The sequence below is a fragment of the Panthera leo genome, chromosome A3, assembly GCF_018350215.1.
Source record: "Panthera leo isolate Ple1 chromosome A3, P.leo_Ple1_pat1.1, whole genome shotgun sequence".
Taxonomy (NCBI): domain Eukaryota; kingdom Metazoa; phylum Chordata; class Mammalia; order Carnivora; family Felidae; genus Panthera; species Panthera leo.
This window is the reverse complement of record NC_056681.1, coordinates 20,593,694-20,616,082: the sequence shown is the minus strand read 5'-3', so window position 1 is coordinate 20,616,082 and position 22,389 is coordinate 20,593,694. Positions and strand designations below refer to the sequence as shown.

Below are 22,389 nucleotides of genomic sequence, written 5' to 3'. Positions count from 1 at the left end.
AGATACGCCAAGGACACAAACCTACCTCTCCTCGTGGCCACTTCTTTCATCGGGTGGGGGGGGGGGGACTGATCGCTAGTTTGTGGGGTGTCTGATGGAATGTGGAGCAGTCTCAGGCCACTTGGCTTTCTTTTTGTTTTTCTAGTGAAGCACCTCTTTGGGGTGTGGATTTTAGTCTTCTACAGGCGAATGGTGGGATGCAGTTTTAGCCGTTGTGAAGTATTGCGTGATATAACTTTGTGACCCAAAGCTCCGTCTCTGAGGTCGGAAAGATCTAGATCTGAATTCCAGCCCTCCTGTTTATTAGCTGTGTGGCTTTAGGTGAGTTTTAACCTCTTGGTGCCTCAGTTTCTTTGCCCGTGAAATGGGAATCATAATCGTAGCCATCTCATTGGGTTCTTTTTAAAGATTCCATGAGATAACATATGTAAAAGATTTTAGCACATTGCCAGGCATCTATTAATCATTAAATACTTGTTATTCTTACCTCTCAAACAGTAGATTCTGTTTTCCGCTGGGTGTGTCAGGCCCTTCCTTCGTTCAACCAGGTTCGTCGAGTGTCTTCTCTACCCCTTGCTGAGGTCGAAAAGCATCCTTAACAGCAACAGCTGCGTGGTTCATATAACTTCTTGAGTGCTTCGTTCAGCTGAGGCATCATCCACTGGTCAATATCAATAAAGCATTCATCAATAATCAGTTGCGTGCAGCATTTCATTGAATCCTCCTCACGACTGTGTTAGGAAGAATTCGTTCTCCCCATTTTACAGGAGGGAAAACTGAGATGCAGTTAACTGGGGGACCTGAGGGAAGACTGGACGGAAGCAGGGTGTGTTCAGACACGAGGGGAGGAGAGAGGTGTGGTAGCCTATCCTGGCCATGTGGTACGTAGGAGAGGACAGAAGAGGGCCATCCCCGTGGGTGCCAGGGACTGGTGTTTTCTTGACGCTATTTTAGACGTTTAAGGAAAAGAATAAGCTACTTTCCCGAGCTGACTCTCCAGGGAAGCGGCCGGTTCTAGAGGGTCGGCGGACAAAGGCCAAGACCTTGAGGACCGATCTGCAGAGCGTAACCTGGGATGAGGGAGGGCAATTCTGAGCAACAAGGAAGTTCAGAAGCCACCCGAGGGAGCAGAATCCTGTTCCGCCTCCTCAATCAACCAGAGGACTGATCCGGTTTTAACAAAGCCCGGAGCCAGACTGACCACCTAAGCCGCCAAAGCCTGAGCAGAGAGGAAAAACCTCAGTTGTCTGCCCTGGGACCAGCCAAGAGACAAGGAAAAGCAAAGGCCCATTTCGAGTGCCTGCTACGTGCCTCGCATCTCCCTGGCCCCATTTCATGAGTTGTCCGAATAACCCTGAGCGGCAGGAACTGTGATGGTCCCCACTGCGTGGCTTAGACAGTATTTTCATTCGTGCACCACACATGCTTTCAGCCCTTCTGCGTTTTCAGCGCGTGCTGAGTGCTGGAGATACAGCGGTGAACAAGACGGCCAGGGCCTCGAGGCGCAGAGAGGCGAGGTCACCAGCCAAGGTCACACGGCAGCTTACGCCGTGGAGCTGGGATGTGCCCCATTACTGGGCATATCTCAGCTTGCCCTCCGCGGTCCTCTTTTTCTGGTGAACCACTCAGACCGGGCCCTTCCGTACCTGACTCTGTCTAAATCACCCGGATCTTGTTACGGTGCAGATTCTGTTTCCGTGGATCGGGGAAGGGGGTCCTGCTGACCGGCTCTCTGCTGATACCCGGCCCTGGGGTCCACGCGCGACGCCCTGTGTAGCAGAGATCTAGGCCAGCATTTCCATTCTGGCTTCCACGGAAACCTAGCGTCCAGCAAGGTGCTTGTCTTCGCCAAATCAAATAAGTTTGGGAAACGGCCGGTTACAGAAAATCGAACGAGCTTCTTCGCGGCAGGATTTCCCAGAACCTGTGCTCCGTTAATGTGCACGTGTCTCTCCAAGACTCGGATTCACACACGCAAATCCTTGTTTTTAGGAGAAAACCCCCATCTTCCAGCGACTCCTCCCAAGAGTACTTGTTTATTAGTGTCCTTTGGGGGGCTGTTTAGACACCACGGCTCTGGGCTTCCTCATTCCGGAAGCTTCTCGCGCTCTCCACGCCAATGTGTTTTCCTCCACGCTTCGTCTTTCTCCAGTGCCCGCACACGTTTCCCTTCCCAGCCTGGAGATAATTCATTAAAGCAACTCTCCCACTCCCTGCCTCCCTCTTCTGATACACCTTTCCACCTCCTAACACCCTGACTAAAAAACACCATCAATATTTCATAAACTCACAGTGACAAATTTATTTTAATGTGGTCCACCGAGAGCCAGAGATTGATTGGTCCCTCAGAAGTGTGACATGTTTCAAAGCAGGATATTCATGGCGTGTTTTAGTGCCTACATTAGTCAGAGAGGAACAGGCTCTGGATTTATCATCGTTATGACTTTCTCGGTATCTATTCTCTCCTAGCCACTGGCAGAAACTCTCTGAATGCTCCCTATTGATTGGTTTTGTGTCTTTAAAATGTGCTGGCCAGGGAGGCGGGAGAGGGGCCGGGGGAGGGGGGTGGGTGGGTGGGGACTGGTTTCCATCAAATTGAGCCTGGCTTGCTGGTGTTTCTGCATGTTGGTAGCCCGTGTTCGGGTGAAACCCATTGGAATATTTTGATTTTTACCTGTGAGGCCACTTCGGGGAGAAGGCTGATCTCTCGGAATCCTGAAGGATATTAGTGATTGGAAAGGGGGGCGGCGAGGCATGGGTGCTGTTCTGCCTGCTGTCACTTTGCACGCCTGTGGCCCTGGCCGGGGAGCTCATAAGAAGACAGGTGGAGTTGAGACCTCCATATCTAGGGTCCTTGATGCCTAAAGACCTCATGAGTTTCTTCTCTGTCGTTTGGGACGTGCCCAGGGCACGGCCAAAAAAAAACCAAAAAAACAAAACTGTGTTCACATTCGGGAAACCCCTTCCTCCACCGATCGAAGAATCATTATGAAATTGGCAGGCAACATTTATTGAGCACTTACGATGTGCCGAGGGCATGCCAGACACGGCCTCTTCTCACAACAGCCCCGGGAGGAAAGTATTTATTATTCCCACTTTACAGACAAGTAAACTGAGGCAGCGTAGAGCGTTTAAGCAGCTGGTAAGTGGTGCAGTAAAAATAAAGCCCAGGATCAGCTGACCCCAGCTCTTAGCTGCTTAGATACAGCCGCCCAGGGAAGCTGCTGTTTTCGAGGCTACGTGCCGTATTCGACACGTTCTTACTTATTCATTAATGCAGAAGGCAAGGCCGCCCCTCAGCAAGTCTCTTGGGTTAATTTGATTTTCTGCATGATACTCCGAGTAAATAAGCTATTGTTCCTTTTATGTTACCCCCATTTCGCATTAATTCAGATCTCCCCAAATTAACATGAATTAATAAGACCCTATCGCATTGCCACATCACGAAAAGTCGCAGTAAATCGTACGGGCATGCTTGCCTTCCGTGCTCGTTTCCTCAGCACCACCCAGGCACGGGCTCTCCCCAGAAGGAGTTTGTGTCCCAGCCAAAGAGACAGGTGGGTCCGCAGCTGGCCGTGCACAAGGGCAGATTGGGGTAAGACTGGGGGACATGACCGGGGCGGAGACCTGAGGATACACCACTTGCGTCACTGTGGGGTCTATCTGGGCGCTTTCCCTGGTGAAGTATCAGCGGTGCTGGGCCCAGAGAGACGAAAGAGACTTCCAGAAGCAGAGATGGGTCTGAGGACGCTCCGTCCAGGGGAATGTTATGGACAGAGACGCTGTAGCGTGCAAGCCTGTTGTGTGTGTCGGGGGCATGGAACTCACATGACTGGAAAATTAGAGGGAACCCTCCTGAGTTCGTCCGTCCTTCCTTCCTGTCTGGATGAACGTGCTAAAGCGGTTTCTGCCCCTGTGTGGCTAAGGATGCACGGAGCAAGATGGCTGCAAAACAAATCCTAGTTCCCCTTGGCTTCCATTGGAAAGTCAAGGATATGTATCCGTGGGGAGGAGAAAAAACTCCTCCAGCTGACTGAATGGAAGCATATTTACGAGAAGGGAGTGGAGGCTGCAAGCATTAATCCTGGCGATTGTAGACCCCTTCATCTCTGCTCAGGGGCGTGGGTGGGTCCCCACTCAGTCACCTGCCTGAGGAGTCGTGTTACAGGGATTGTGCCAATGCCAGGATTTCCCCAGGAGGGGAAGGCCAGCCCCGCCCCCCTCCCTGCCCACCCCCCCTCCCTGGCCCGGACAATAGTCTCTTTCACATTTAGGAAACTTTTGACTTCGTACCTGCAGGGTCCAGAATTGAGCTTCACGTTTTGCCAGGATTTAATGGAAGCATATCGCTCTGGAAGCGAGCTCACTAGGGCTCCACATTCCTCGGGATGTTTTCCGTTCTCCCTTTTTTGGAGAAAGGAATGGTCAGGGATATTAGCTCCTGTCTGGGATTTACTATAAAGGCCAAAAAACCATAGCCATTTCCAGTGGAGGGTTTCTCATTGGGTGGTCTGTGGATGGCCTGTGTCATAACCACCTTGGGTATTTATAGACAGGTGGGTCCACAGCTGGCCAGGCACAAGGGCACAGTGGGGTAAGACTGACGGACATGATGTGGGTGGAGAACTGAGGAGACACCAGTTAACGTCACCATGGCCTCCATCTGGGTGCTTTCTCTGGTGAAGTATCAGTTGTGCTGGGCCCGGAGACATGAAGAGGTTTCCAGAAGCCTAGGTAGGTCTGAGGACAGATTCCCCGGCCCCACTTAAAAACACTAGACTTCCGGGGCGCCTGGGTGGCTCAGTCGGTTGAGAATCTGACTTCGGCTCAGGTCATGATCTCACGGTTTGTGGGTTTGAGCCCCACATCAGGCTCTGTGCTGACAGCTTGCTCAGAGCCTGCAGCCTGCTTCAGATTCTGTCTCCTTCTCTCTCTCTGCCCCTCCCCCGCTCATGCTCTGTCTCTCTCTGTCTCGCAAACATAAATAAATGTTAAAAAAAAAAATTAAAAAAACAAAAAAACAAAACAAACGCTAGACTTCCAATAGTCAGGGGCAGGGCCCAGAAATCTGTGTTAAATACACATACGCCAGCAAAACTACTGAGAGATTCTAACATGCAGGAATGCCATCGTGCTTGGACACGTTTACCCTGTATAGCACCGGGGGTACCACTCACATCAAGTCGATGGGACTGGCACTGCCCGGATTTGTGCAGTGTGCAGCCTGCACAGCAGTTCACGGCAGCTTTTCACTGTAGAATCACTGTGGTGGGGATTGGCACCTATCAAGTCCAGACTAACTCGTTCTGCCTCTCCATCTTCAGGGCAGGTCAGAGATCCCCGGGGCCTAGTGTAGAGCTGCCTGAGGCCTTGTTCCAGCAGAGGAAGCCCCAGCAGCAGAAGTAGATTGAGGCATTTTTGAAAGAGTCTTGATCACTACCTGTTCCCTTGAAATATTACCGCATAAATTAAGTGTGCTGATGCTTATCAAACGCCATTGCCTGGAGCCTAGAACACATTAGATACTTCATATAAATGCCGTTTCCTTCCTCTCTTCCTTTTGCCTAGCATTTGCTCATTGGGTGTTAGCGTCTACACCCTGCCTCACCGATTGGCCTCCGGTAATACACTCCACAAACACAGCTGACTCTGGGCCATAACCTCCCAAGACTTCAGTCTCTAGAAAATGGCTGATTTTACATCTTGACTGGGCAAAATGTTGAATTTTATTTTAACATAGCATTGGACCCGCAGAGAGTGATGGGAACAAAGTTCTAAGTTATCGTGGAGGTCAGAATTCTCCCAGCAGTGACTGCTGGCCTCCTGGCTAGTGGAGCTTTGGGTGTTTTGTTGGCGACTGGGGCTGAGGATTTCCTTTGTGAGACCCCGTCGTGTCCTGAGCTCTCTGGCATCCTGGCCCGGAGTCGCTGTTGAATCGAGCAGCCTGTGGATGCTGCGTATGTCACTATCCGTCTGTGAAATCGGCTGGTGAGCCGAGATTCCCCAATGCCAAGTTTGGAAATGCTGCCCCATCATCTTCTGAAAAAGTTGACAAAACTCAGCCAGATAAACGTAACGGGGGGAGAGTCTGTTTGAGCCACCGCCCATCGCTCACTGGCTGTGTAAGCTTGGACGAATGACGTCAACTCCGTGAGCCTTGGTTTTGTCGTCCGTGAAATGGAGAAGCGGTCTCACCTCACGGACCGATGGATGGAATGCAATGTGCTTACATGTACAGAGGGATGGACACAGTGACCAGAACGTCCGCTCGCTTATTTGAAAATGTGAGGGGCTGCGGTGGGTCAGGCCTGTGTTAAACACGGGGAGTATAATAGTGAGCGAGGCCCACGGGGCTGCTGTAGTCACAGATCTTAGACTTCACTGGGGGAGAGTGAAAATAAGAAGTCAACTAAAGTTGTGTCCGAGGGAAATGTGTACCGAGGGGGAAGTTGGGGCTACTGTAGGTTGGATTCTCAGGAAAGCTTTGGGGAGGGAGGACCGATCAGAGACCCCAAATGGTCAGAATACGCAGAGAAGACAGACAGACAAAGCAGAAGAGGAGCACTTCAAAGGCTGAGCAGACCAGCATGTGCAAAGGTCCTAAGGCAAGAACAAGTATGCCGCATTGGAGGAAATGAAAGGATCCTGGTTTGGCTGGAATATACAGAAAGGGACAAGGTGTGGCCTGAAATGAAGCAAGCGGATCAGGAAAGGGGTTTCCGTTGCATTCTCGGTGTAACCGGAAGCAGGCACGAAGTTAATGCCCCTTTTCCTCTTCAGTGTAAACTTAGCTGCTCGGTTCATGCCAATGAAGAATGTTTCAGCATCCAGTAACAGGAGATATAAGCAAGCATATCATTTTCTCATATCATATGTTTAGAGGTATGAAATGTTCGTTCAGCAGCTCAACAATGTCATGTCTCGGGGCTGGTCTCCCTATGATTCTCTTGGCTTTTCCCTCATGGTCACAAAATAGCTGCCACAGCTCCAATCATTGCGTCCTTACGCCATGCTTGCAGGCGGGGAGCTGGGGACGGTAGGGGAGCAGACAGTTTTTCTTTAAGTGCCTCGTTTTCACAAGAGCAGAGGAAACTTTCCCCAGGGTCACACAAGAGCAGAGGAAACTTTCCCCAGGGTCACGTTGATTATCAGAGAGTGATACCCTGGGTCAAAGAATCGCTACCTGACACTGGAACAGAGTTGGGGTTTCGTCGGCCAGAAAGAAGCACGGGGTAGGACACCATAGTGATGTCCTTCATCATCATATGATGCCTCTTCATATTCCCACCTGCCTTCCTGAGCGAAGACCGCAGATTTTTAAAGTAAAGTTTGACCCCAGCTAGGGTCAGCCGCTGCCAGAGGGGTTTTCAGCCTTCTTGGAAGCTTCTGGATTTATTTCATTTTCCTCCGGCGCCATCGCAGGCCACTCCTTGCTGCTCTTTAGCGAGGCGAAGGCGCGGGATTTAATTAAAAGCCAACTTGACATAAGTGTTTTTAATTGTAATCGAAAGATGCCGCCTGTTTGGTAAAGGTGACAGTTTGCAAACATGAGTGTGAACGTCTTCCTCCCTCACTTGTCAGCGGCCCCGTCCCGGGGTGGCAGGGTGACGCAGGGATAGGGCTGGTGTGAACGGCTTGTTGCAGCCGTGGAGGACACGACCTGGATTTCTCCCGAGGGCTGCCAGCCGCCGGCCGTCACCGGGTCCGCTTGGCCGATGAGATGCAAGGAGCAGCCTCGGGTACCATCACTCTGCCCAGCCTTCGGGCTTTGCCTGGAGGAGAGAGGTGGTTCCCTCTCGTCCCGGAGAAGCGGGGCACCTGCGACACGCGGCGGAAGCCGGACTGTCTTTCCTCCCAGCCTCCGTCTAGCGGTGAAGCAAACCGTTCCTTCAGTCGCCGGGATGCTTTACGCCGGTTAACTTAAAGGCCCACCGACCGGCCAGGGGCCGTATTTGCATTTTCCCTGGAGGTCGGGCCACTGTAGTCGCAGCCTTGGTGCACTCACAGGAGGCCACTGGCTCTTCCAGAGGGAACGTTGTGTCTCTCTCGAGCTCGTTTCGCCGAGAGGTGTTTTACACCGCAGACACTTAAGAGACAGCCAGCTTCAGGGAACCGAAGTCAACTCAAGCCAGCCCAGTCGGAGGGTTTGCTGGAGGCCTCCAAGAACCCTGGCCGGGCCCTTCTGCTCCATTCCCCTCCAGAGACCAGCTTCCTTCGCAAGGCTTCCCCTTTCTGCTGCCGGGTGGACTCTTCCTTGGTTCTCGGAGAAGCAAGCCTCAACCCTTACCCGACCTTGCAGTTCAACCGTTCATTCGTTTGTGGATTCAATGACTCGTTACCGCCTCAAATAATCCCAGAAGCACGTGTATATTACAAACGGAGATAGGTGACGCGGGTCGCACAATCCTGAGGGGCGAATGCGATCGGTCCAGCCCGCAAAACCTGGTCCGATCTGTGATGCCAGGCCTGGGCGGGAGGGGGGGGGGGGCTGTTTTCTAAGTGTGGGGGAGGGGCAAGGAGGACAGCTTGACGTCTCTCCATAGAGAAAGACTTCCGGCTCAGACGTCCGCAAAGGTATCTTGGATGGAATCTCGCCAACGTTAGGCTTGGTTCCTTCGCTGATAAGGCCGGAGGTCTGCACCCTAGATGCTCAGCTGGCTTCGGACGCGCTGTGCCTGCCCGTGACTCGCCTGCGCAGAGGATCCTGGGCCCCAGGTGCAAAGTGTGGGCAGGTGTCCAGCTGCAGATGGGCCCCCTGCTGATGGGTAGCTGTACTTAAAGGAACAGAAGAGTCAGATTTCCCAAGGTCTCTTTTCTACCGAGATGAGAGGGAAGGCAGAGCCACCTCGGGAGGCATGGCAGCAGTAGGCCCCAGGTGCCGTGATGGAGGTCCAAGCTTCCCAACGTCCGAGGCCAAAGCTTCGAGGGCAAACGGAGCAGCACGATGAGAGCAGGCCACGGTATCGGAGCCTTTCACCTGCTCCTTTACCCAGCAGTTGATGGAGCTCGGACCAGGCCCGACCCAGTGCAGACAAGGAGCGTCACAGAGAAAGAGCTCATGACGACGGCCTCGATCCCGCCCACAGCGTCCCGCCTCTCGAAGCAGCGCGGTCACCGTGCCAGGTAACCTGGAGTCTATGGCCACAGAGGTGGAGACAGGTAGCCGCGCAGGCCCAGGCCTGGCTGGCTCCAGCCAGGACTCGCAGGTAAGGCTGTAGAGACAGGGTGCAGGGCAGACATTCGGGGTTCTGAGGACCCGGCTGGGGTGTCCTTCTCACACAGCCGGGGCTCGACTCCTCCCTTGACTCCACCGACCTGTCTCCTCCCTAGCTGGGAAAAGGAGCGCCTCCCTGGTTCGTGCAGCTCTGCGAATAGGCTGGGCTGTATCTCAGAAGAGTTGCTACAGGGGAAACTTAGCCTGTAAGTCAAGCGCTTTAGCTCTCCAGGCGTGAAAGACAACACCCTTCATCTCGGGCCGTGCCTGGCTTCGCGAGCCGTGTCGAACGGCCACGGGGGCAAATCTAGCATCACGCCGTCAGCGTGGTCCCCAGATTCCCGGTAGCCGGTGGCCCCCCCGTGTCGAGGTGCAGAAAGGGCTGGAGTCAGTCTCGACCTGAGATGTGTTTGTCTTGAAAGAAACGTCTTAAAAAAAATAAATAAATAAAAGCCATCCGATGTTACACTAAAGCAGCAAACCAACAAACAAGAAAGGAAACAGAACCAGAAACAAAGCCTACTGGACTTGGTGGGGAGGCATTAAATCATACACTTTGAATCATGCTCACTCCATACTGAGGGCTCGACAAATATTGGTTGTTATTATAATGATAATGATTTTGCCGCATGTGTACTTCGGCCCTGTTCTTCTCGGCCCACGCCGATCTAAATCCAAAACGATGGCACCTGTTCTGGTCCATTTTTCTTTGCTGCCTCAGGTGTAGCCCAGGAATCCTCTGGAACTGGAGGTCACCCCCCCCCCCACGCCCTCTCCCCTGCCCGTATTTGGGGCATGCTTCCAAAGGCAGATAACCCAGATGGGTACTGCTATGGAGAGGGCTTGAATATCACCAAGGGAAAAGTGTCTCCCGGCCGATTCTTATCTATGCTCTTAGCCTCAGCTTAAGCTTAAACTGTTCCAGGCAGCCTTTCCGAGAAGCGTCCTCCTTTCTGCCTCAAGCCACTTTTTTAAAGCCCCGGTATACAGAATAGCATGTTTTCAAAAGAGGGCAGCAACGACATTTTCCATCCCACGCGCTGCTTTACAATGTGACTTTGTCAGTCTTCCCAGTGAGCGGTGGGGTCTATGTCCTTTCTTCTTGAACCCCGGGTGGACTTTGGTGGCCGTCTTGGCCAGTAGGATAGTGGGGAAGTGAGGCCCTGTGGCTGCTGAGGCTGGGTCATAAAGATACCAGGCAGACTCCTTCTTGGTCTCTTGGGACGCAGCCACCATGCTGGGAGGGAACCCGAGTCAGCTCAAGGTGAGAGGCCGTGTGAAGAAGTCACATGTGCCCGCTGATGGTCCAGCGGGGGCCCAAAGGGACAGTCAGCATCAACTGCCAGTCGTGAGAAGGAAGTGCCTCCAGATGAGGGGGTCAGCAAAGGTTTTCGGTCAAGGGCAGGTTGTAAATAGTTTTTGGCTTTGCTGGCCGTACGGTTTCGGCTGTCAAGACCCAACTGTGCCCATTGCCATTCAAAACCAGCTGTAGACAGTACGTAAGTGGAGAGGCATGGCCAGATGGGGCTCGCGGACTGTAGTTTGCCAGTCCACGCTCTAGGTGATTCTTTAAATTTTTTTTTTAACGTTTATTTATTTTTGAGACAGAGAGAGACAGAGCATGAATGGGGGAGGGGCAGAGAGAGAGGGAGACACAGAATCTGAAACAGGCTCCAGTCTCTGAGCCGTCAGCCCAGAGCCCGACGCGGGGCTCGAACTCAGGGACCGCGAGATCGTGACCTGAGCTGAAGTCGGCCGCTGAACCGACTGAGCCACCCAGGCGCCCCTCTAGGTGATTATTACCCCAGCGACTGAGTCCCTGTCCTCCTTCTACCATCCAGCTGAACTCCTGTATGTGTTCCCGACCCACAGAAGCCATGTGCATAATAAAATAGTTTGCACGTAGCAATAGTCCCTGGATCAGTGCACGTCTATGTTGCTTTATGATTATATGTCAGTGTCCGTGTGTCCCCTTTTAGCTCCTGAGCCCCTCAAAGATAGGCACTGGCTATTTTCCCTTTTTCTCCTTCTCTAGCAGATCTGGTACCAAGTGCCGGGTGTCGTGTTAAATGCTTCCTATGAATTGTTGTCTTTGGCTTTCCCAACGGTTACTGTATCTCTATTTTACAGATAAACAAAAGGAGTTTCCACGAGGTTAGTAAATTACCCAAGGTCACTCAGAATCATGGCTTCCTTGATTCCAGGGCCCAGGATCTCAGCCACGATGCCATCTAGTCTCGGTGTTCATTGCATGAAGTAGAGGGGAGGGAGTTTGAGGAGCGTCCAGACTGTAAGAAACCTGAGCCCAGAGGCCATGCTTGTCCGGTGTCTCCTACACCGTCAGTGCCCGGCAGAGCTCCTGGGGCATCGTGGTTACACAGTCATTGTTGGTTGGCCAGGTAAACGGGTGAATGAAGACTTGCACATATTAGGTGTCCCTTCTGGTTGATGGCGAACCCAGCTGGGCTGATAGTGGTGCACCAATAGGGTTGGTGCCCCATCTGTACCCCTCTGGTCTTCCCCAGCTTCCTGTTTCTGCTGGAGGATGTGCCTTGCCTGAGGGAGTGACTTAGCCTGCAAATGGGGCTGGTCAGAAGTACGGGGGAGTTAATGCCCCAGGAGCAGCCCTCAACCAATGGGGACCGGGGGTTGGTAGATAAAGACCCCCGGCTTTCCCCCCTAGTAAGACAACCCTGAGCTGTGTTCTCAGAAGTCAGAGCCCAAATGGGACTGAGCCCCATTTCTGTCGCTCACTAACATACCCTTTATCGGCTTTTCTCTCTCTCTCTCTCTCTCAATCCTCACGGTATTTTTTGAAATCACCTCTCAGATAAATTACTTGCGCCCCAATTCTAGTCTGAAGGTTTGCTTAAAAACAAACCTAAGGGATTTTCCAAAAAAGAAAGTGAAACAAGCAAAGCGTGTGCTGTGAAGGGCATCAACAGTGGTCCGCGTTCTAGGACACACGCGCATGGGGCAGATCTGCATCCCAAAGTCTGACCTAGGGAAGAAACGTAATTATTGATGACATTTTCACGGATGTAGTTTGCTTACCTTTGAGTATATATAGTAACTGGAATCAGGCTAACCACGATTTGCTTATTATTTTAATCAATAAATAGGAACGATTTGTAATCAGCATATCAATTGCATTTCAGTAATAGGTGCTTCTGAAATACTTGAGGGAGATTCAGAACGGTGCGATCTTGGCTGGTTTTAATCATCTCCCCCCAGTCTTGTTGCCACCATCAATTTATATCAGACCTCTTCTTTGTGGATCAGAGATGCGCTGGAGTCTAGCCCAACCCGGCTGTGTGAGATCCACGCTGACTGAGGGGAAGGAGGGACATGTCCTAGACTATTTGATGTTAGTTGGAGCTTCTGATGTCGCATGTGGGGAGTCCAAGTGTTGTCCTAGGGATCCTGCTGGAAAATTATTTTTGGAGGCTCTTTGTGGCCTAGACTACAGGGGCATCACTCCGGAGAATATTTGTGTATAATTCTGCCTTATCCCGAAGGGTATGTGGGGTCACTGTGCACTACGTTTATGGCCTGTAGTATTTTTGGACCACTGGGAATTTTGCTTTGAGTTTCAAGGTCACTGGGGGGCTGGCTTGTGGTACCACTTCTTTAGGGCTCTAACCAATCTTGCCCTGCTTGTTGTTGAGTGACTTTTCATTCAGGTGCTCTGGGGACGGTAGGGGGTTGGCATTTGCCTTTTCACGGACAGTCTAGACCTTCGAGGCATCAGCGTGATGGAGGAAGGGCTCCTCATAGACTTAGAATCGTGAGTGAGCCTTGGGATTTGTCTTTGGTCCCCCATTTTCTAAAAGGCTGTGAAAATGGAAATTTAAATTGTCCAGGTTTGGCAAACGCCTTCAGGGCAAAGCTTCTTATGCATTCAACACCTCTCAGAGGTCTAACCTTCCTTCAGATTTTGGTCTGATAATTCCCATCGTGGCTTTAGGAAGATGAACAAAATGTATTTAGCCAGTATATTTAGTTGTTAGCAGGAAGGCTCATTCCAATACTTAGTCTGCCGTATTATAGGAGATGGGTTTTTGGCCCAGGGATTTTCTGTGGAGGCCATCATGGCTGAACCGTGGGCAGGAACCATCATCTGGAGATGACTCTCGAATGTAAGGGTTAGGTGGCCCCTAAAATGTACCTCGCCTGTCATAGCTTTGGACATTAGTTTGAAGATGACCCCATTTACATGAAACCAGGGAAAGACCAGTCAGTCAGGGAATCAGATACCCATGTTCTGGGGGCCAACAGGGGTTGGACACGTCTGATCTGTTTCATAACAGAGGGCTAAGTCCTGATTCAGTGAAAATATTCTGCCATGGCTCCCTAAACTCTGCAACTGGTTAGCCTTACCTTCCTTACTCCGGTAACAAAGGAGTTTCTAATTCTTTCTTTAACCTCAGATAAGGCTGGTATGGAAAATTCTACCCTATCTCCCAAGGGTTGGCTGGGACCTTTTCTAGTCTACCTGTATGTAGGAAGATTCCCATGGACAGCCTAGCCACACCCAATTCATTCATTCATTCAGCCAATCATTCACCTGTCGTCTAATAAACGGGCATAGTAGAAGACAGACTCAGAGAGGAGAGTGGAAGGGGGCAACTCACAGATATGTTAACAAGACTCCCCTGAAGGATTCAAGGGAACAGCGTGCCCCTTCACAAACTTCTCCCTGGGCCAAGGGTTGGATCCAACAGCCTGTCATTGTCATGAGCAAACTGCTGATGAATTTTGTTTAAAGATGAGGGTGGGAGACCAGATTGCGTGAGAAGAGGAGCAGCCTGTTCAAACAGCTAATTCTGGCCACAGCTCATTTTATAGTGGAATACTATATAGTGGGAAAAGACACTTTTTTCCTCTCCATGTTTCTTTGTGTTTTCCACTGGAGAAAAAGAGGTGGGAGCATAATGTCCTTCAGGAGTGAGACCCTGCGCGAATAGGCTGTGCTGTAGGGTCAAATAGAATCCCGATCTCAATGGTGCAGTGGACGAAAAGTTTATTTCTCATTTACACGAAGTCCTATATTGGAGTTCCTGGTCTATGTCTTTGACTCTGGGACTCAAGATCCTCCTATTCTGGGATGTTACCATTCTTAACACTCAACCGATTTGAACCGATTGACATTTATTTACAGAATACTCCCTCCAGCAAGAACAGAAATCACATTCTTCTCAAGGGCACATGGGACACTTACAGACTATATTCTGGGCCATCAAACTGAGCTAAAGTCGTGATAAACTGAAAAGGATTCAAGTCATACATAATAGGTTCTCTGACCACAATGGAATTTGGTTAGAAACTCATAACAGAACGATCTCTGGGAAATCCCCAAATATTTGGAAACAAAATAAACCATAGGTCAAAGCAGGAAGTAAGAAAGTGTTTTTTAACAAAGTGAAAATTAAAACAATGTATGTAAATTTATGCAAAGAGCCTAAAGCAGTCCTGAGGGGGTTGCTTATAGTACAAAGTATCCGTATGAGGAAAGAAGAAACATCTCAAATCAATGACCTCAGTTTCCACCTTAAGAAACTAGGAAAGAGGGGCACCTGCGTGGCTCCGTTGGTTAAGCGTCTGACTTCGGCTCAGGTCATGATCTTGAGGTTCGTGAGTCTGAGCCCCGCATTGGGCTCTGTGCTGACAGTGCGGAGTCTGGAGCCTGCTTTGGATTCTGTGTCTCACCCCGCCCCCCGCCCCTCTCCTGCTTGCACTCTCTCTCTTTCAAAAATAAATAAACATTAAAAAAATAATAATTAAAAAAAAAAAGAAACTGGAAAAGAAAGCAAATTTAATACGAAGGTAGCAAATGAAAGGAAACAAGAAAATTCAGAGTGGAAATCAAGGAGATTAAAAAACAGAAAAACAACAGAGAAAAATCAATGAAATCTGAATAGCTCTATATCTATTAAAGACACTGAATTTGTAGTTAACAACTTTTTCACACAGAAGACTCCAGGCCCAGATGGCTTCACTGGTGAATTTAATCAAGTGTTTAAGGAAGAAATAATACCAGTTCAACATAAGCTCTTCCAGAAAATTTAGGAATATTCCCACGGACAACCTAGCCACACCCAATTCATTAATTCATCGCTTCACCTAACAAATGGTCTATGGCAGAAGCCCATGAGGGTCAGAGGATGCTTCGGGAAACCTCTGACCCTCATGGGCTTCTGCCATAGACCATTTGTTAGGTGAAGGGATGAATTAAAGCAGTCTGCTCTCATTAAAGTCTACTCCACGTTGTACTGGGTATTCTGGCCAGTGGGATTCTGCAAGACAGAATCAAAGGTATCTAGATTGGAAAGGAGGAAGTAAAATTATCTTTATTCACAGATGATTTGTCGTTTATATAGAAAGCCCCATGGCGTCTACAAAAAAGCTATGAGAGCTAACAAGTGAGTTTAGTGAGGTTGCAGGATACAAGATACAACAATCAATATATAAAATCTGTTGTCTGTATATATATTAGCAATGCATAATTATAAATTGAAATTAAAATGGCAATAAATACTACAATAGGATGAAAAAATATGAAATACTTATGGATAAATCTAACAAGTGGTGTGAAAGACCTATACCCTGAACTACAAAATATTGCTAAGAGAAATAAAAAAAATCGAAATAAAGTGACAGACCTTGTTCAAGAGTCAGGAGTCTCAGTATTGTCGAGAAGTACGTTTCCCCCCATATAACCTATAGATTTAACACAATTCTGATCAAAATGGAAACACCGATTCTAAATTATTTTATGTTTATTTATTTTTGAAGGAGAGAGAGACAGAGCGTGAGTGGGGGGAGGGGCAGAGAGAGAGGGAGACACAGAATCCCAAGCAGTCTCCAGGATCCAAACTGTCAGCACAGAGCCTGACGTGGGGCTCGAGCTCACAGACCGCGAGATCATGACCTGAGCTGAAGTTGGACTCTTAACCGACTGAGCCACCCAGGCGTCCCGACACACTGATTCTAAAATTCATATGGGAATGCTAGGGATCTAGTGTAGCCAAAATAACTTTGAAAAGAGGAACAAAATTTGGAGATTTACACTACCCGATTTTAAGATTTATTATAAAGCTACAGTAATGAAGCCAGTGAGTGTTGTTATCAAGATATATAAATTGATAAAGGTAACGATTTACAGAGTCTGGAAATAGACTCACGTATATATGGACAACTGATTTTCAACAAAAGCATAGCTAATTTGATGGAGGAAGGATAGTCTTTTTAATGAATGGTGCTAAAGTATTTGGACATCCATATACAAAAAATATAAATATTGATTCATACCTTCTACCATACATAAAATTTTTCTTAAAATGCATCATGGATCGAGATATAAAATATGAAACTATAAAACTTACAGAAGGAAACAGGAGAAGATATTTGTGACCTGGGGTGAGGCAAAGATTTCTTAGATAGGACACCAAAAGCATGATTCCTAAAAGAATGAATGAATAACTTGCACTTCATCAAAATTTAAAATGTCTCCTCTTCAGAAGACACAGTCAAGAGAATGAAAAGACAAGCCACAGATGGAAAGAAAAGTTTTGCAAGCTATGTATCTGCTAAAGGACTAGTATCTAGAATACATAAAGAACTCTCAAAACCCTACACGAAGAAAAACATTAACGGGGCATAAGGGAACTTTTGGGGTTGCTGGATACGGTCACTCTCTCGATTGCCATGAGGCTTCTTGGGTGTATACAGCTGTCAAAACTCAGCACATTAAATATGAACACGTGTGGTTTATTGTATGTCGATTATACCCCAATAAAGCTATCAAACACCGGCCCTTTAGCTTGGTTGGGGAGAAACCGTGTGAGAAGCCTTTTAGGAGGCCAGAGCAGCAGTCCAGGTAAGAGATGACGGTGGCCAGGGTGATAGGAGACGATGTGGTGGGCGGAGATGGGATCCCAGAGATGTGCCGTAGGAGCTACCGGCGTCAAAAGGTGTCGAGAATCGGGCTGCCGAGGAGGCTGGCTTTGGAGAGTAAATAACGTTCCCCAGTCATCCTGCCAACCAGGGGCTGTGCCAGGAACGAAGCCCCGATCAGCCATGCTCCGTCGGGGGGGGGGGGGCCTGGAGAGTGAGGGTTTCCTCCTCTTCCTCTGTCTGTGGTTCCTGGGTGAGGAGGGACACAGAGTGGATTCCGGGCCCTGCCCGAGGCATCAAGAGGGGTGTCTGGGCATGTGTGCCTATGAGGGTGTGGTGGGCGGACGCCCGGCTTTCCGGGACCGGGCAGGCATCTGGGAAGTTCAAACTGCCTCTTGCTCTCACTATGGGTGAATCTGGGGTGCAGGGTTCCCGCTTCCTTGAAATGTGTGGGCCCGTGGCTGTGATTCGTGCCACGCTTGGATCCTGGAGGCCAGGGCAGGTCAGGAGGAGGGCAGAGCGGATGAACCAGGGAGATGAACTCAGTGCAGCCTTGAAACCCTGAAGGTAGAGGCCTAAGGACCCTTTTCTCTCCATTTCCAACCTCAGATCCTCCTGCCTCCAGCGGATCTGAGATTCCTGAGTGGCTGAGCACTTAGGGGTGTGGGTGTGGTACCCAAAGAGTGTCTCTGTGTGTGTCTGTGTGTAGGCGGACCCACTCACCCCGATTTTCCTGGGACCGTGCAGGTTTTACTCCTGAAGGTCTGTGTCCCAGGAACCCCTTCAGTCTTAGAAAGTGCGGGAGGCTGGTCACCCTACCTGTGTGCATGAGTGCGTGAGTTCTTGGATCTGTACAAGTGGGTAGACACAGAGTTACACAAAACAGGATGGGCCAGGGAGCGTGTCGACACAAGGGTGTTGCCGGGAGTTTGTCGATATCTAAATGCGGGTTTGCTTGTTCCTCCCCCCGTGCTGCCTTTCCAGAAAGGATCTGAGGTGGTTCTGCGTGACGGTTTCTCGGCCAGGGGGCCCCCGCTCTCAGCGGCCGACAGCATGGAATTTAGAGCTGGATGGATCTGGGTTCGGATGCTGCACAGCCACTATTGGCCGCGTGACCTCGGGCGGGTGACTTTGCCAAGGTCTTGGAGGGCCTGCCTCGCGGTCACCACTCGGCCAATGGCAGTCGTTGCTGTCATTTCCTTGCGGGTCTGGGGAGTGTGGCTAAGCGCCCTCTTATGGTGTGCACATCTGTGTGAATGTGTGTGTGCGTGTGTAGGCATGCGTAAGCACGTGCCATTCCATGCGCGTGCACATGCACGTGTGAAGCTTTCAGGGTGGCTCCTGGTTTAGGGGGTGGGTGGGTGTGGAATGGGGGGGGGATCCAGGGTGTGGGGAGAGGAGGGTCCCGAAACCACCACATTCCTCTGCACCCCGGCACGGTGCTCACGGACCCCAGAGGAGCCTTGGCCCGGTTCTCTGCATTGTGCTTTGCATAGAGTTGAGTTCTGTATTGTGCAACCTGCCTTATTAAAATATATATTGTGCCTCTATGAATCTTTAATGCGAAGCACTTAGCGAGGAGTCCATAATCCTTCAACTGAGCTATATACAGGAGGCCATTGGGGAGATGAACGCTTTCCACAGAGGCTGCAGGGAGGAGGGGCTGCTGGGGGTGGGGGTGGGGATGGAAGGTTCCCACAGACAGAGGGAGGAGGTTCCCACAGACAGAGGGAGGAGGGTCCCACAGATAGGAAGGAGTTTCTCACAGAGGAAAAATGCTCCCACAGACAGGGAGGAGGCTTCCTCAGACAGGGAGAAGGGTCCTAAGACGGGAGGGAGGGTCCCTCAGACAGGAAAGAGGAAGTTCCCACAGACAGGGAGGTTTCCAGAGACAGAGAGGGGGTTCCTGTAGACAGAGGGCTGCAGTTCCCACAGGACCATGGGGAGCGGGTGGTTAAGAACCATCAAGGCTCTGGTTCGGGTGCAGCTCTTGCAAGGAGGTTGACTCTAAAAAGACAGAGGATCCTTGTGTTTGACTGACATCTGGTCAGGCTGGCAGGAGAAGGAGGGTGGCCTGGGAAGTGTGACAATGTGGGGCCAGGGTGTCTCTTCTCAGAGCCAAAGGCCCGAGGCTTTCCTGACTCAAGTTGCAGATGGCTCCGAGCCCTGCCAGTTGGATCCCTCCCATTGGCCGCCCGTGGTGCCCAAAGCCTCGTTCTTGCCTCTGGCCACATCGACTGCCCTGAGGGGTACCCGCTAAGGCCTGCCTGTCAGTTGTCAGACGAGGCTGTCTCCTCATGTTGGGTCCTCTCTCCAGAATTTACCTTGGAGGTGTCGAGGCAGGGGTTGGTGCCAGGCATGTGCACGGAGTTTCACGTCCGGTGGGGGCTGAGTCAGTGTCCCGACAACTTCATATATTTGAATTGTCGCATGGCAGGTGGGAGGTGGGCGGGCACACAGCATACAGTGGAGGAAGCCAGTCTGAAGCCGCCTGTAGGGAAAAGTGGTCAAAGGACAGAGACAGAGACAGGGACAGAGGGGAAGCGATAAGGATTTCCTCCTCCCTTACCTGGAGTGGGTTTGAATGAATTCAAGCCCCACCCCCCCCGCCCAGTGCTGAGCTTCTGGGTCTTGGTACCCAGTCCTTGCGCAGGCAGGCATGGGACAGATGCCCTCTTACCGGATCCTCCCCACGGCCCTGTGTTTCGTTTCCCATTTTACAGTTGAGGAGATGAAGGCCTGGTGATGACAAGTGCCTGGGGGTCCACACTGGGTGGGGGGGGGGGGGCGCACAGAAGCAAGACTGAGGCTGCCTGCCTCGGACTTGCTGTCTCTTTGCTTTGTCCCTTTGTCACAGCGCCTCTGCCTGACGTCCGTGTGGTTTGCTGCTTCTGCTCCTTCAGCCCTCAGCTTAGTGTCACCTTGAGACACTCTCCTGGTCGCCCTGCCTTGCAGGACCCCTTCCACCCCATTATTCCAGAGTGGAGCCCTTTCACGTGCTGTCAGTGTTATTTTTTCACGGGTTAGTTTTTGTCCACGTTGCATTCATCGCAATTTGTCCCTTTCCTATTCGTGCACAGATTTGATGACCCACGCCTTTCTTCTCTTCGCCGCTGTAAGCTCTGTGCAGACAGGAATGGCCTGTGTTTTCACTGTGGAATGTCCCTGCCTCACTTGGAACTTGGCATATAGATGGTGTTCAATAAATGTTTGTTGAAGGCCTGCTGGTGTCCTTATTTTACCCACGAGGCCATGGAAGCATGGAAAGATTGAGAAATTTGCCAGGGTCTCTGCGAAGACAAATAGCCATGGTGGGGGTTGAGCCAGTCTGATCCAACTCAAGTCTACGCTCCTGAACTGTCATGCCATGAAATTCCCCACGTTCGATTACGCCTTTGTGAGACGCGCCTTTTGCCTGGGTTGGCAGCTGTGGCACAAAGGGCTGCTTCCTGCCAGTCTGAGCGGTGGGCCCCATGTTATGCTCTGACATGAGCCACAGTGCTGAGAACCAAGGGGGTCAGAACAACTCAGCTCAAGACCCAGGGTTGCAGTAATTTGCTGTGGAAACTTAGGCAGGTCAATTTCCTGCGTGTCTCTTAACCTCCCCGTGTGATGGTTAATTTTATGTGCCAACTGGGAGGGGGTTTGGGGATGAGATAAACATTTAAATAGGTCAACTTTGGGTAAAGCAGATTGTTTTCCAGAATGTGGTGGGCCTCATCTAATCAAATGAAGGCCTGAATAGAACACAAAGACTGGCCTCTGTGATCAAGGGGGACTTCCCCAGCAGACGGCCTTTGACTTCAACTACACCATTGGCTCTCCTGGGTCTTGCCCACCCACACTGCAGATTTGGACTTGTGATCCTCCTTGGTGGTGTAAGACAATCCCCCCTATCTATCTATCTATCTATCTATCATCTATATATCTATTTTCTATCTATCTATCATCTCCTATCAGCTGAGTTTGTCTGGGGAACTGTGCCAGCCCCATGGCTGAGAGTACCCTGTGCTAAGTTAAGACAGAGACACCATGCCAGGGGCACCCAGGAGCACGGTGTGTGTCCCTCTCCTCATGCCCCACCCCCACCCCTGCCAGATTTCACGGTCATAGCCATCAAACTTCCTTGTTTTCCAGGAGCAGGCATGCTGGAGTGCCTGGGGGTGATAGAAGGATATCAAGGTTCGAAAGGCTTTGCAGATGATCGGGACACTGCTGGCCGCAAGTACTCTGGGAACGGGCCGGAGGGAGGCTTATCCCCTCTGAGGCAAGAGGCCAAGCACTGGCGTGGGGAGTGAGGGGTGGGATGGGTCCCAGCGACAGAAGGGGAGGGCACTCGTCGCCTGGGCATGGAGGGGGCGTCTGAATGCCCAGTCCCTGCCACCCAAAGCCAGAGGGGAGTGTGGTGGCCATTCCCGGGCTCTGACTCCCTGAACTTCCGCTCAGCAATGGTGCAGGAGGCCCCTGGGAGGGGGCTGGACGGCTGTCTGCCGTGTGTGCCTCCCCCGAAGCAGCTTGAGCACATGCAATTATAAGACAGTGGGCAGATGACAGAGTTAGTTAATGTAACAAGCCCTTTAAGCATTTAGCCACATTCGAGTGTTTAATCAGCTGTGTAAAGTGCAATATCTATCTTTCAATTTTATGCCATTAGGGGAGACAAGATTTTGATTAGGTACTTAATCTGTGCACGGAAAAAACAGGCCCACAGCAAGCCCGCGATGGGGAGGGAAGGGGACATTGGGCGCGGGATTCGATAAAGGGGAAAGACAGAAATTTAACATAAAAGAGAATTAGTGCGGCTCCTTTCAATTTAGTGCCCAGGCTTTATGGCCTAATCAATTAGAGGCCTGGCCAGGGCTGCTGGGAAGCTGCTCGGCTGGGCTGGAGGCTCGGCCATATTAATTCCCTTCATTACGTGGGGGTCAGGCGGAGGGCTTTGCGGGGGCCCTGCAAGGAGTGGGTCACTTCTCGGGCATCAGCTCAGGAAGCAGGAAGGAGATCGAAGGGTGCCAGTCTGGACAGGAGGGGGCCTGGGGCCGCTGGGGAGGCTGGGCTCCCAGGGGCGTGGGTCTGGGTGGGCCGTGGGAGTCCCGGAAGTGGTGGAGAGTGGTGGGTTAGCCCTCTGGGTCTCCAGCAGGAGGGGCCTGGGTTTGCATGCCAGCTTTGTGACCTATTAGTTGCGTGATCTTGGCGCCTTGCCCTTCCCTGCAGAACGACAGTTGTGGCCACCCCAAAGGGTCGCTGCGGGGAGAAAAAGAGAAAGCAGCCTGCGAAGA

The 22,389-nt window shown here is 50.9% G+C and overlaps 1 long non-coding RNA gene across 2 annotated transcripts in view; it reads left to right on the top strand.

Moving 5' to 3' along the window:
* Positions 1-21,452, top strand: part of LOC122215545 — a 35,194-nt gene extending 13,742 nt beyond the window's left edge. Inside the window, exon 3 of one of the 2 annotated variants that reach the window (XR_006200441.1) lies at positions 21,248-21,452. This is a non-coding gene — a long non-coding RNA (uncharacterized LOC122215545). Of the gene's footprint in view, positions 1-145; positions 348-21,247 lie in introns of those variants that run through there. The other variant, XR_006200440.1, reaches the window with a different exon arrangement.
* Positions 21,453-22,389: the final 937 nt, after the last annotated feature.